Source organism: Lepus europaeus, chromosome 8, assembly GCF_033115175.1.
Source record: "Lepus europaeus isolate LE1 chromosome 8, mLepTim1.pri, whole genome shotgun sequence".
Classification (NCBI taxonomy): Eukaryota; Metazoa; Chordata; class Mammalia; order Lagomorpha; family Leporidae; genus Lepus; species Lepus europaeus.
The window spans coordinates 86,224,203-86,237,430 of NC_084834.1; the positions used below are offsets into that span (position 1 = coordinate 86,224,203).

The 13,228-nt window shown below is 35.3% G+C and overlaps 1 protein-coding gene across 1 annotated transcript in view; it reads right to left on the reverse strand.

The window, feature by feature from the left end:
* Window positions 1-13,228, reverse strand: part of CCSER1 (coiled-coil serine rich protein 1) — a 1,228,673-nt gene that overhangs the window by 200,451 nt on the left and 1,014,994 nt on the right. The gene's annotated exons all lie outside the window — the stretch shown is intronic.

Genomic DNA, 13,228 nt, shown 5'->3' on the forward strand with positions numbered 1-13,228 from the left:
AAAGGTATTTCTTGAAAAGATTGATAAAATTACTAAACCTCTAGACATGTTAAGAGAAAAAAGACAAATTGTTAATATTAGATGTGAAAGAAGAGACAGAACTACAGACCTCATGGCAATTAAAAGGATATTACAAACAACTCTATACTCAAGCATGTTAACCTAAGTCAAATGCTCACAAAAAACAAATAGACAATTTCAGCAGGACCATATCTACAACAGAATTTAAGAAAAGTTTATAATCTTCCAAAACAGAAAGTACAATGCCCAAATTCTACCAAACATTTTGGGAAGAAATTACACCAACTGTCTGCAATCTCTTTCAGAAGATGCAAGCAGAGGAAATGCTACCTAACTAATCCTATGAGTCCAGCATTATCTGAACACCAAACCAGACAAATACATTAAATAAAGATAAACTGCAGAGAAATAAGTCTCATGAACATTACATAAAACTCCTAAAACATTAGCAAATGCAATCCAACAATGTGTGAAAAGAATTATACTGCACAGCCAAGGGGAATTTATCTCAGGTATGCAAGGTTAGTCCAACATTTAAAAATCAATTATTACCGTCATAACAACAGATGTAAGGGAAAAAAATCATATCAATGTGTCATGGATACACAAGGATCATTTGACAATATCCAGTATTCACAATAAAACCAACCAAACAAATTAAAAAACAAAACAAACAAACAAACAAACTTCCAGCAAACTAGGCATCCAGGAAATCTCCTCAAGGTGATAAAAATATCTACACAAAGCCTACTGCTAATGTCATACTTACTGGTGAGAAATGACAAGTTTGCCCACCAAGATCAGGAACAAGACAAGGATTTCCTTTTCATCACTACTTTTCAATATTTTACCAGAAATCCTAGTTAACATAGTGAGTCAAGAAATAACAGCAAAATGTGCATAGATTATGAAGAAAGAAATAAGATAGTCTTGTCTCAGATGACAAAATAGTTTTTGTGGAAAATCCAAGGAATTCACAATACAGTTTCTGGAACTAATTAAGTGACTACAGCAATGTGCAGGATACAAAGTTAATATACCAAAGTCAGTTAGTTTTCTATATAACAGAAATTAATAAGTGATATTGAAATTAAAACACATCTGTTCATAGAAGAAAGCTAGATTCATGTATGCATATGAATAAAAATATGCCTTTATCAAAATATTAAAACAAACATACACGTATCTCTTAGAAATCGTGAGTTCATACTGATAATTCCAATTCCAGTCTATCTTGCGACGTGTTTCCTTTGCTTTCCTCCTTCTATATGAAAAATATAGAATTCTTGTAAAATACACATTGAATTACAGAATTGCTTTACCAGTACCATCAAAATAAGACACTCCCCCACAGAAAAACGATTTTTATTCACTTCTGTCAGAACTTTTATGGACAGAGAGGGCAGATGGTAAAATCAAAAGACAAGAAAAGTTCCTTAAATTAAGCTTTTTTTAAAAAAAAAATTTCTACTTTTCCTTTCAGTTTGTTTGTGTTGTTCATCTGTACACAATTGTTAATATGTCTATATTTGCTCTCATATTTACAATCTAATTAATTCTCATTTATTTTTTATTTTAATATATGGACATTAGCTGCTTTCAGAACTAAAAAGTAGAGTTGTTCCTTGGTATCAGTGGGGGACTCATTCCAGGATCCACCCATCCCCATGAATGCTAAAATCCACAGTTTTAAATGACATATTATTTGCTTGTAACCTGAGCACATTTTCCTATATACGGCATTTTAAATCATATCTAGAATACTTGGAATATGTAATGAAGTGTAAATTATATGTAAATAACTATTGTACTGAATTGCTTAGGGAATAATGAGAACATAAAAATCTGCACATGTTCAGTAAATTTTTCTCAAATATTTTCTACTTGCTATTGGTTGAATCCACAGCTCCTGGATATGGAGGGTCAATTGAATGTAGAAACATCTGTTCAGAGAAGTGACACTAGCTGCCCTCTTCTTCTCACATCATACCCCATCCACTTGTACTGGCTAAGCCTCATGTTTCTTTCAGATAAGTAGACAAATGCATATTTTGTTATTTCTCCCTTTTTCCTACTCTGAAGTTCCACACCTACTCCTACTCTTTCGCATTTTATTGTCTTCACTTAACATAATCCCCACACCAGTTCATAGAAAAATATTCATTGTTTTTGCAAATGTATACTGTTCCATTGTACATATTTACCATACTTTAAACTAAATTTGCAGTTTAGTAATTTCTAGGATTTCATAACTTAGAGATAATGTTCTAATGAAAAAGCTGTCTGTATTGCAGTGTAGTTTCACTTTTCTTTTTCCTTTTTTTTTTTGTTTTCAAACTTAATCATTTTAAATTGAGAGATAAAAATATATGTTTGATCATGTACAACATGTTTTAAAGTACACATAGTGGGGCCAGCACTGTGGCGTAACTGTGTCAGGCCTTCAGTGTCAGCATCCCATATGGGCACCAGTTTGAGATCCTGCTGCTCCGCTTCCGATACAGCTCTCTGCTATGGCCTGGGAAAGCTGTAGAACATGCTCAAGTCCTCGAGCCCCTGCACCCACGTGGGAGACCCTGAAGAAGCTCCTGGCTCCTAGCTTTGATTGGCACAGCTCTGGCATTTTTGGCCATTTGAGGAGTGAACCAGCTGATGGAAGACCTCTCTCTCCCTCTCTCTCTCTCTTTCTCTACCTCTCTGTAAAGCTGCCTTTCAGATAAAAAATAAATAATAAAAAATTTTAAAAATAAAATATGCATACATTGTAGACAAATTCTAGCTAATTAAAATATGCATCATTTCACATATCCCAAATCATGAGAGAATTAAAACCACAATGAATTATCATCTCCCTCCTCTTAGAATCGTCCATTACACAAAAATAACCAAAAAATAAACTATGACAAATGCCAGGGAGGATTGTGGTAAATGGAAGACTTGCACACTATTAATAGTAATATACATTAGTACAACCATTCTGGAAAGCAGCACACAGTTATCTCAATAAATTGAAAAGAGAACTAGAAAATGATCCAGCACACCCACAACTCATATCTACCCCCAAAAAAATAATAATAAAAGCAGTATACCGAGAAACATCTACACTTACTATAGCACTATTCACAAAATATAAAATACAGAATCAACCTAAGCACCCATCAATGTGTGAATAGATGAGGAAAATATATGTATACAGAATGGAACACTAGTCAGCCCTAAAAACAAATGACTATTTGTCTGTTGTAACAACGCGGTTGAGCATGGAGGACATTGTATAAAGTGAAATAAGCAAGGCCTGAACAACAAATAGTGCATGATCTCACTCATATGGGTACTCTCACAAAGATGATTTCTTAGAAATAGAACAAAATGGTTGTTACCAGAGGCTGGAATGGGTTGAGGTTTTGGGGAGTTGTTTGTCAAAGTTTGCAACATTTCAATTGTATAGCAAGCAAAAGCTCAAGAGATCATGGTTACTATAGGTCACAATGATGTACTATATTCTAAAATGCTGAGTATATTAAATGTTTTATTATTTTTTAAAATATTTATTCAATTTATTAATTGAAAGTCAGAATTACAGAGAGGCAGAGCCAGAGAGAGAGAGAGAGAGAGAGAGAGAGAAAGAGAGAGAGAGAGAGGAGTCTTTTCATCTGCTGGTTCACTCCCCAACAACGGCCAGAGCTGGGCCGATCCAAAGCCAGGGGCCAGGGGCTTCCTCTGGATCTCCCACACAGGTGCAGGGCCCCCAGGACTTGGGCCATCTTCTGTTGGTTTCCCAGCCCATACAGAGAGCTGGATAAGAAGTGGAGCAGCCAAAACTTGAACCAATACCCATATGGGATGTCATGTCTACCAGCAGGGGCACCACCTGCCACACTACAGTGCCGGCCCCAAATGTTCTGTTATTAAAGGTGAATATCTTTTCATATATTTAAAGCCATTTGATACCATTTTGGGGATAACTGTTCATATCATTTGTAAATATTTTCCCAATTTTTAACTTTGTCTTTGAATTTTGCATAAGGTACAGAATTTTCATGCCTATTTAGTGAAATTTAACAATCTTTCATCTTATTTGGTTATGAATATTGAGTCAATGTAGAAACCAACATCCTTCATCTACATTATAGAAGAATGTAAATTATTCTAGATACTAGAGTTTCCTTGTTTACATTTAATTATCTGAACCATTTCAAGTTATGGTATGAAGAATACATCTGATTTTCTTATACTAAATGACAATATATCACCCTATTATTTATATTTCAAAAAGGATTTCTGATAAATCATTTCAGTAATATAACTGAAAAATCTAACAATATCATCGCATTTCCATCTCATAAAATAAATAATGGAAACACTTATCAGTATGTTTCTTTAAAGATTCTAATTGTTTCCTTAATTACTTGAGCAATTTTCCATAATGCCCCCTTACATATCTGCAACATGTTTGCACTAAGCATGGCTTCTCTCAGCCAAACTACAGAGATATTATAGACCTCGGTGCATGCTTTCTGTGCTCCAGTGAGATCCAATTTAATATCATTTATTTATAGTGCTTTATTGGGATCCTCTCTCACATAAGAAGATTAAATTAACCAGCAATATTTAGGGCAGACATTCATCATGTACCAGTTGGAAACTCAAACAAAAATTTTACTTTAGCAGCATCAACTAGAACTGGAATTGGATCACCCATTGGGAGTCAAAGCTGGTTCTTTAACAGAAACTGCAGGTTTTCTCACCTACTCAGCACAATTTCCCTACAGCAGGGTGGGGGTTTTAAAATTGAATGCTGAGATCCATTACAGACATTTGTACTATGTGATCGAAAATAGTGAAAAAGACTCTGCATGATGCTTAATTGTTATCCCTCATGATGGCAACAATTCCCAATAATGTAAAAAAAAAAATTTGAGGCTAGGTAACTTTATCTTCTCTTTGTGGATTTTAATTTTGTCTCTCATCTTTATACTTTAATGTGGATTATCAAGCTTTTCCTTTATAAGAAAACATAGTAACTATTTTAGGCTTTGCAACCCATATGGTTTCTGTTGTAACGACTCAACTTTGTAATTGTAGCACAAAAGTGGCTGTAGTTTGTCCTAAAAGACAGAAAGAACTATTTGTCCTTGGAATTTTTAAGTTTCACTGTCCAGGTGGGGCATGTCTAGCATATGGGCACACAAATCATCTGGTCTGGCCCTGCCAAAGCAATCATTGGTGGACTCAAAATTCAATTCATCTATAGCAGGCTAATTTTTAAGTTGGCAGTTTTGTATGGCCCATGAATGATGTTATAAATAATCATATGGCTGTCAGAAAAAGCTTCCTCATTCCTGAACTTCACATCATTTTACTCCAGTAAAATTTTAATCTATTGAGAATCACTAATTCAAAAAATTTGTCCCAATGTTGATATATTTTAAAGGAATAATGTTTGTGCAAGTATAAATAGAATTCTCTTATTTGTTATCACATTTTTTGAGCTTAAATTTCATCTTAAGATCTCTCTGCCAAAGCAAACATTGCAAGAAATGGTTAGGGGATGTTCATGAATGAATGATTAGAATACCTCAGATTTTAAAAAAAAGGAAAAAAAATTCTAAGATAAAAAAAAAAAGAAATGCCTGTGTGTATCAGTATTGCTGCAAAACAGTTTTTAAATAAAACTTTGTTTTATTCATTTGTGAAACCAATGATTAAGAATGTCATACTACTATAGTTTTAATGATCTCTGATTACTTTAAAATTTACTATATAGGAGTGAAAGTCATTCTTCCATTCTAATATTATTTATATCCATTGTCTATATTCCCACTAAACTAGAGTCCTTTTTGCTTTTTACTCAATAAACACCTTTTAGTGTAATGAAAATTTTAAATGTTATCTCAAAAAAAAATATAAAGAAAGGGATAGCAAGGCAGGAGGACAGAGTGAGGGAAAAAGGAAGGGAATATCACTATATTCTTAGAACTGTATCTAAAAGCTATATTGAATCAGTTAAAAACTAATCAAAAAATTAAAAACAAGAGCATGTTATTTAAAAAGCCCCATATCTTTAGTACACAATTACCATTTTCACAGCCTTCACACCCCATACACAGTAATGGACTATCCTGTGTCATCTGAAAGCGAATTGAATCATGTTGTAGGTACTGAGAGGGAGGGGCCCTGTAAGATTTTGTTTCAGGCTGGCAGTGTGAAGCGGCAGATTAAGCCACAACCATTGGTATACCAGCATCCCTTACGGGTGCTGATGTGAAATCTGGCAACTCCACTTCCAAGCCAGCTCTCTGCTAATGTACCTGGGAAAGCAGCATAAGATGGCCCAAAATCTTAGGCCACTGCCAACCATGTGGGAGACCCCGAAGGAGTTCCTGGCTCTTGGCCTAGTGGCCATTTGGGGGCTAAACCAGAAGATGAAAGATCTCTGTCTCTGTCTCTCTCTTTCTAACTCTGCCTTTCAAATAAATAAGTAAATCTTTTTTTAAATTTTTTTCTTTCCTATTTGCTACAAAAAACCTATTAACCTAGCATAAATTTGCAAACAATTTCAAATGGTAAACAATAAACGTCTTGATATAGAAGCACAAAATGCTTCAGTGTGTGTGTGCATGGAGATCAGAAAGGCAAACTGATACCATCCCCAGTTGTCTTGATCCAGCTTTACTATAGTTACATTTACTTTAGCTGAGGATCCAAATCCTAATGCAGTATACTAGAATTCAATGTACATTTTGTAGAAAAAGACTCAGGACTCTGTAACTCCTCTTGACATCTGGCCTTACTGTTGTATTTCAGTCACGCTTGTGATGCTTTTTCTCAAATTTGGAATTTATAGGTCCTAATTTAAATATGGTCATCCATAGGTCCCCTCCATGCAGAGGACTTTATAACTTCCTCCTTTCTCTCTTTATTTTTTGCTTTATATTTCATCATCTTTTGAGGGTGACTAATTAAATGAATTTAAATGTAATTTTTTAATGTGTTAGCCATATTGGAACTCCTATAATTTTTATATGGTATTTGGTTTTGTTTACACCATGGTGTATATATTTAGAGAATTAAAATATTGGTGACCTAAAAACAAGTTTAGTTAAAAAACAAGAGTAGTGGAACTGAGCAAGGGGATATGGTATCAGAATAAAAGTAAGATATTTACAATATGTTTTTAGAAAAGGTAAAACAATCTAAATCACAATATATCTGGATCTTGGAACTATATCTATTTTTGTCCACCATGACAGAAGGCTGTAGGATATGGGCAACTAGAAGAGAGAGCTAAGTCAGGATACCCTGCTGATATACTGTAAAATAAGATGATCCCAGCTAAGGATAAGGCTATCTATGCTGTGAATTTCATAAGATTAGAAGAATAAACTTTGTTTTATTTTTTAAGATTTATTTATTTTACTTGAAAGTCAGAGTTACAGAGAGGCAGAGAGAGAGAGAGGTCTTGCATTTGTGGTTTACTCCCCAAACGGCTGCAACAGCCAGAGCGAGGATGACCTGAAGCCAGGAACCTGGAGCCTCCTCCAGGTCTCCTACACAGGTGCAGGGAATCCAAGGCCTTGGGCCGTCTTCCACTGCTTTCCCAGGCCACAGCAAAGGGCTGGACTGGAAGTGGAGCAGCCAGATCTCGAACTGGCGCCCATGTGGGAAGCCGGCACCGCAGTGGGTGGCCTTACCCACTATGCCACAGTGCCGGCCCCAAGAATAAACTTTGAATGTATGCTGGTCATTCTTTCTTCAACTTGGAGTACTATGATGAGAAAGCTTGTTCACCATGTGCTGCAGAGACTCCAAAGTGTTGATACTCACAGAGACATGCACTGAACTTTTAATAAATGACTCAAGTGATCAACACCAACATTATGGCACAGAGGGTCAAGCTGTAGCTTGAAACACCAGCATCCTATATGAGCACTGATTCAAGTCCTGGCCACTCCACTTCTTATCCACTTCCCTGCTAATGAACCTGGGGAAGCAGTGGGAGATGGCCCAAGTTCTTTGGCTCCTGCCACCATGTAGAAGACCTAGGAAACAATTTCTTGCTTCCAGCTTCAACTTGGCCCAGCCCCAGCCTCCACAACTATTCTGAGAGGGATCCAGAAAATGGATGCTCTCTCACTCTGTCTCTCTCCACCTTTCTCTCTCTAACTCTGTCTTTTATATAAATAAATAAACCTTAAAAATAAAATACAAATTCACAGATACATTTAGAAATAGGCCAAGGATAATTTTAAATGATTTTACCAATCTTTTACAAAACAGTTTGATTTGTTGTAGCAAACTAAGTGACTACAAAATCAATGTGCTTCCCTAAAGGTAAAAGAACAACTAGCCCTTATATTCTGGAATGCTGAATGTGCTTTAAGTTTGCCCCAGTGTTCTTATGCTCACTTTGTCTTTCTCTTATTTAAAATAAATAAATAATAAAATCAGGGTATTGGAACAATTAGCCTTTGGCCCTGGAGTACAAAAATGCATGGGACTTTCACAGACACATGAAAGTTCTTTTTATTATACAGGATAAACTGCATAATACAAAAATAGGCAGTGCGTTTTATAAAAGTAAATTGCTTAAAACTTGAGATTGTTCAGTCTCACGAATATTACTGCCTTGGTGACAGGAGTGCCAGAAATGATTATTTATGTTTTGGTACGATTTTATCTTCAGATCCTATATTTCTCAATTACATTTGCTGGATTGCTAAGAACACTAATCCAATAAATAATGTGTTTCAAGTCCAACATTGTGGTGCAGCAAGTTAAACTACTGTTTGCAATGATCGTATCCTATATTGGAGTTCCAGTCTGATCTCCAGCTGCTCTGCTTCTGTTCCAGCTTCCTGCTAATGTGCCTGGGAAGCAGCAGATGATGGCTTAAGGGCTTGGGTCTTTAATAGCACACAGCAAACCCGATGGAGTTACAGAGTCCTGGCTTAGGTATGGTCTGACACTGCTTGTTGTAGCCATCTAGGGAGAGAACTGGATGGAGTTCATGGATATTTATTGGCTTGGCCCAACCCTAGCAGTTTTAGGCATTTGGGAAGTAAACCAGCAGTTGGAAGATCTCTCTCTCTATTTTTTTTTTCTTTCTGCCTTTCAGGAAAAAAAAAAACTTAAAAAAAGGAATAACATCATTTCATGTGAATTATTTGAATATTGGCAAGTTATTATATGCCTATAAATGTCACTTAATGAAATAATAACTACAAAATGATTTTCTCAATCATCCTTTATAAATGCAGACTTATTCTACAAAAGAGCTGATTGGATATTTAAAGTTCTCCATCACAATACTAATTAGCCTTTTAACAAGCATTGATTAAATAAATGATCTACATTGTTATGGAATTCAAGAGAAATAACCTAATATAACCACAATTATATAGATTATATAATTATTATATAACCAAAAATATTATAGAATTACTCAAAAACCTCAAATTTATAAATTTCTAGTTCAGAAATATGAGATTCTTTTTTAAAACAATTATTTATTTAGTTGTCTCAAAGGCAAAGTTGCAGAGAAAGAGGAAGAGACACAGAGAGAAGTCTTCCATCTACTAGTTCACCCCACAAATTGATGCAATGGCCAGGGTTGGGCCAGGCCAAACCAAGAGTCAGGAGCTTCTTCTGGGTCTCCCCTGTGAGTCATAGGGGCTCATGTATTTGGGCTATCTTCCACTGCTTTCCCAAGCACATTAGCAGGGAGCTAGATGGGGAATGTAATAGCCAGGTCTTCAACCTGCATCAATATGGGATCCTGATGACTCAGATTGTGGCTTAACCCACTATGCCAGAACACCAGCCCCTATGAGATTCTTTTGCACTAGATAATATATAACCCAATTTGGAGAGTTTATCTAATTGGTTGTTAGTCTTCCATCTATTTATTAAATCATTAACTTACAAAGCATTCATTAATAAATCACTTTGTGAAAAATTTGCCATAAATATAAATTTAAAGAACTTTAAGGAACTTAAAATTTGGAACAATTATTTTAGAGTTAAAGATAGAAAAGAAGGAATTGCTCAAAAATTCCTACAGACTGCAAAATATGGCAATATATATAGTTAGCTTGGCTGCAGTGACAAACCATCCCCAAATGTGGGGGGGGGGGCACATAGTACTAAATATTTCTCTCTGATATTAAATGAGGCAGCCGAGCCTGTCTGCTGCATCACTGCTGTACCTATTGTCTTGTTTCATCTTTCAGGTCAAAGGAGCAGTCCTTTGGGGATGTTCCATTTTCAGGGCAGATGGAAAACAGCAACAGATCTGGAAGATCCTAGCAATGCCCATTACTTCTGCTGAGATATAAAATAAGTCACGTTCACTCATATTCATTTCACTGAAATGGATTATGGAGCCAATGCCAAAATCAAGGGGCTGAGATTAAAAAAACAGGAAACTACAGGGTGATGAATGTGACAGTCCTCTTATAAAGAAAAGGAGACTTGCTGGGAATGAGAAAAGCAATCAGTCACAGGAGTCTGTGTTCTCATGGCACAACCGGATTGAGGCATCATCTTGTCATCAATAGTGCCTCTTCATGCTTCCATGTCATTTCAAAAACTAGTTCATTTCATAGTTGCTTTTATGTTGACAATATGGCTGGACCCCCAACAGAGTATACACCTTGTTAGTTATCAAAAAATAAGGAACAATTTTACATTCATTTCATGCAGGAAAATATTTTGTGAACTTTATAGTCATTCTCTTTTATTTTCCCCTCTGCAGTGTAAGACTGATTGAAGTAAGTGAAACCATAACAAACTAAAATATCCTCATCATGTTTTCACTTGATCAGTAAAGTTGTATAGTGATTATGAATCCAGGAGACAAGAATTAAGGTCAATTATATTTACCAAAATGAATAAATAAATATATCAGAATGGAAACACAATCATAAAACCTATCATGTAAATGCTTAAAAAGAAGTGAAACAACTGACATGTATGCTTTTAAGAAGAAAAAGTGTGTAAATCTGCCCCAAATTCCAGAAGCAATTTGAAACTGGTCAAGGCAGATAGGAAAGAAAAAAAATATGCTACACATTTAACAAGTTTGTTGTTTTGAACATTATGGTCTTCCTGCTGTTATATTTGCTAAAGGGCATAGAACTATTATTAAGTGGGAGCCAAAAATCACAGCACTGAACAAATGGAGCATATTACTATGAGTAAATATTTGAGAACATTGAATTTAATACTAGCTGCTGTTGAAGAAGAACAAACCTTGATATAAGTTATAGATCTGAACACATGTTTGTTATAATCATCTTAGTCATTTCATCTGATTTCCTAAGGAGAAAATAGAAGGGGATAGGGACAATGGAATAAATTATGTCACGCAAGCTAAGAAATTATTTCCTTAACAGTCACCTACACATGGAAAAATGTTATTATTTTATACCAAATATCCACATAGGAGATAGTACATATTTCACTTATTCCCATAAATTTTATATATAATAGAGGGTAAGAACAAATACCATTGAAGCCAATTCAAAAGTAAGGCATATTATCAAGAAAATACACTAAATTTGCCAGATCTACCTTTGGAATATCTTCCATATGTCAAGTTCTTTATAAAATAATTACAGCTAGTTTAGAATCAGTTCCAGGTGATGCCTCACAGGTGAAGAGATGGATGCATGATAGGTATATGACCCAAAGACACATGAGGAAGCCAGCTACAAAAAGATGAGGTCCAAGTAGTCCTGAAGCAGGGAAGCTATTGATTATGCAAGTTAAACATGAAAACCTATGATAGACTAATGATTGAGGGTGGCACTGATGTGTGCTGTGCAAGACAAATTACAAAAGGGCAAAACTATGGTCAGGTAGGTTAAAATAAAATCTACTGGCAAAAAGGGAAGAGAGTAAATCTGAAAATAAAAAGTCAAAGATTCTAGAAAAGGTGCAGGATGGAGCCCATTGGACATGTGGGCCATCATGAAATCATTGTGTCCAGCACTACCAGGGCAACCATAAGTAGGACTCCAACTCCAATAGATCTATAGCAGGCTAAATTTTAAGGTAATTATTTTTGTATATTCCACAAATTATATATTATAAAGATCCAAATGGTCCTTAGCAGATAAAAAGTGATCCAACCCTGGGAGAATTAACAATATAAAGAACTGCTCTTAGGCAGTTCTATTTCCAATTCCAGTTCCATTGCCAGGATATCTCACATCTCAAAGAAAAACAATCCCACTCTTTTAAGGAAATTTCAATGAGTCTCATTCTTACAACCAAAATTCCAAATAACATGAATGTAGTTGAATTTTACATGATTACTGTAAATTAAATGGTTGAATTAATGCATGATTTTCCATTTTAACATTAGTACACAGGCAAACAAAACTTATGAACTATATTTGGCATTGACATTGGATGCCGGTACAGCAGGCTGCAGATTAACCTGTTGTGTGCCACAGTGCCAGCCTCTAAAAATATTTTTAAATCATATAGAACTAAACAAACAATATTATTAAGAATCAATATTGTCAGAATTAGAAAAAATAGATGCTGATGCAAATTTTTAACAGCATTGTATAAAAGCCCAGTATTACTAAAACTGGATGTATCAGTATGAATTTATGGTTTAGTGTACATGCCATATTAATATCCCAATTTTACATAAATCGTTTAGAACATTTGCATATTCATTAGAGACTTTGATGAGCTAGGCAATGTGCTGCATAGTAGATCATGCACTGAGGTCTGAAACATGGGTCTGTCTGTTCCAAACACTAATTCCCTACATTGCTTGTGGCCTTAGATTGGTGTCTCACCACCTCATACCTCCCCAAACAATCCTGGTCACAAAGCATCCCTGTGGAAAGTGACTGATATTTAGTATGCACCCCAAAATATTTCTTTGATAAAGTAAGGAAAGACTGAATTCTTTAAAATATCTTATAATATTAATATTCCTTTATGAATTACTAACTTGGCAATTTGTTTGATAAATACATGTATTATAAGTTCACATATAAAAAAGTCTGATTGTATCCTATAAAACAGCACTGATTTTCAAACTGCTATGTCAGGAGACTCTGAAAAACACTTTTCTTGCCTTGGATTTTGTGGAACAGAAAGTTAATCCACTCCTTGGTTTGCCCAATGCTTATTGGAGTGCCTGGGATCAAGGCCCACAACCTGTTTTGGTCCTGCTTCCCGC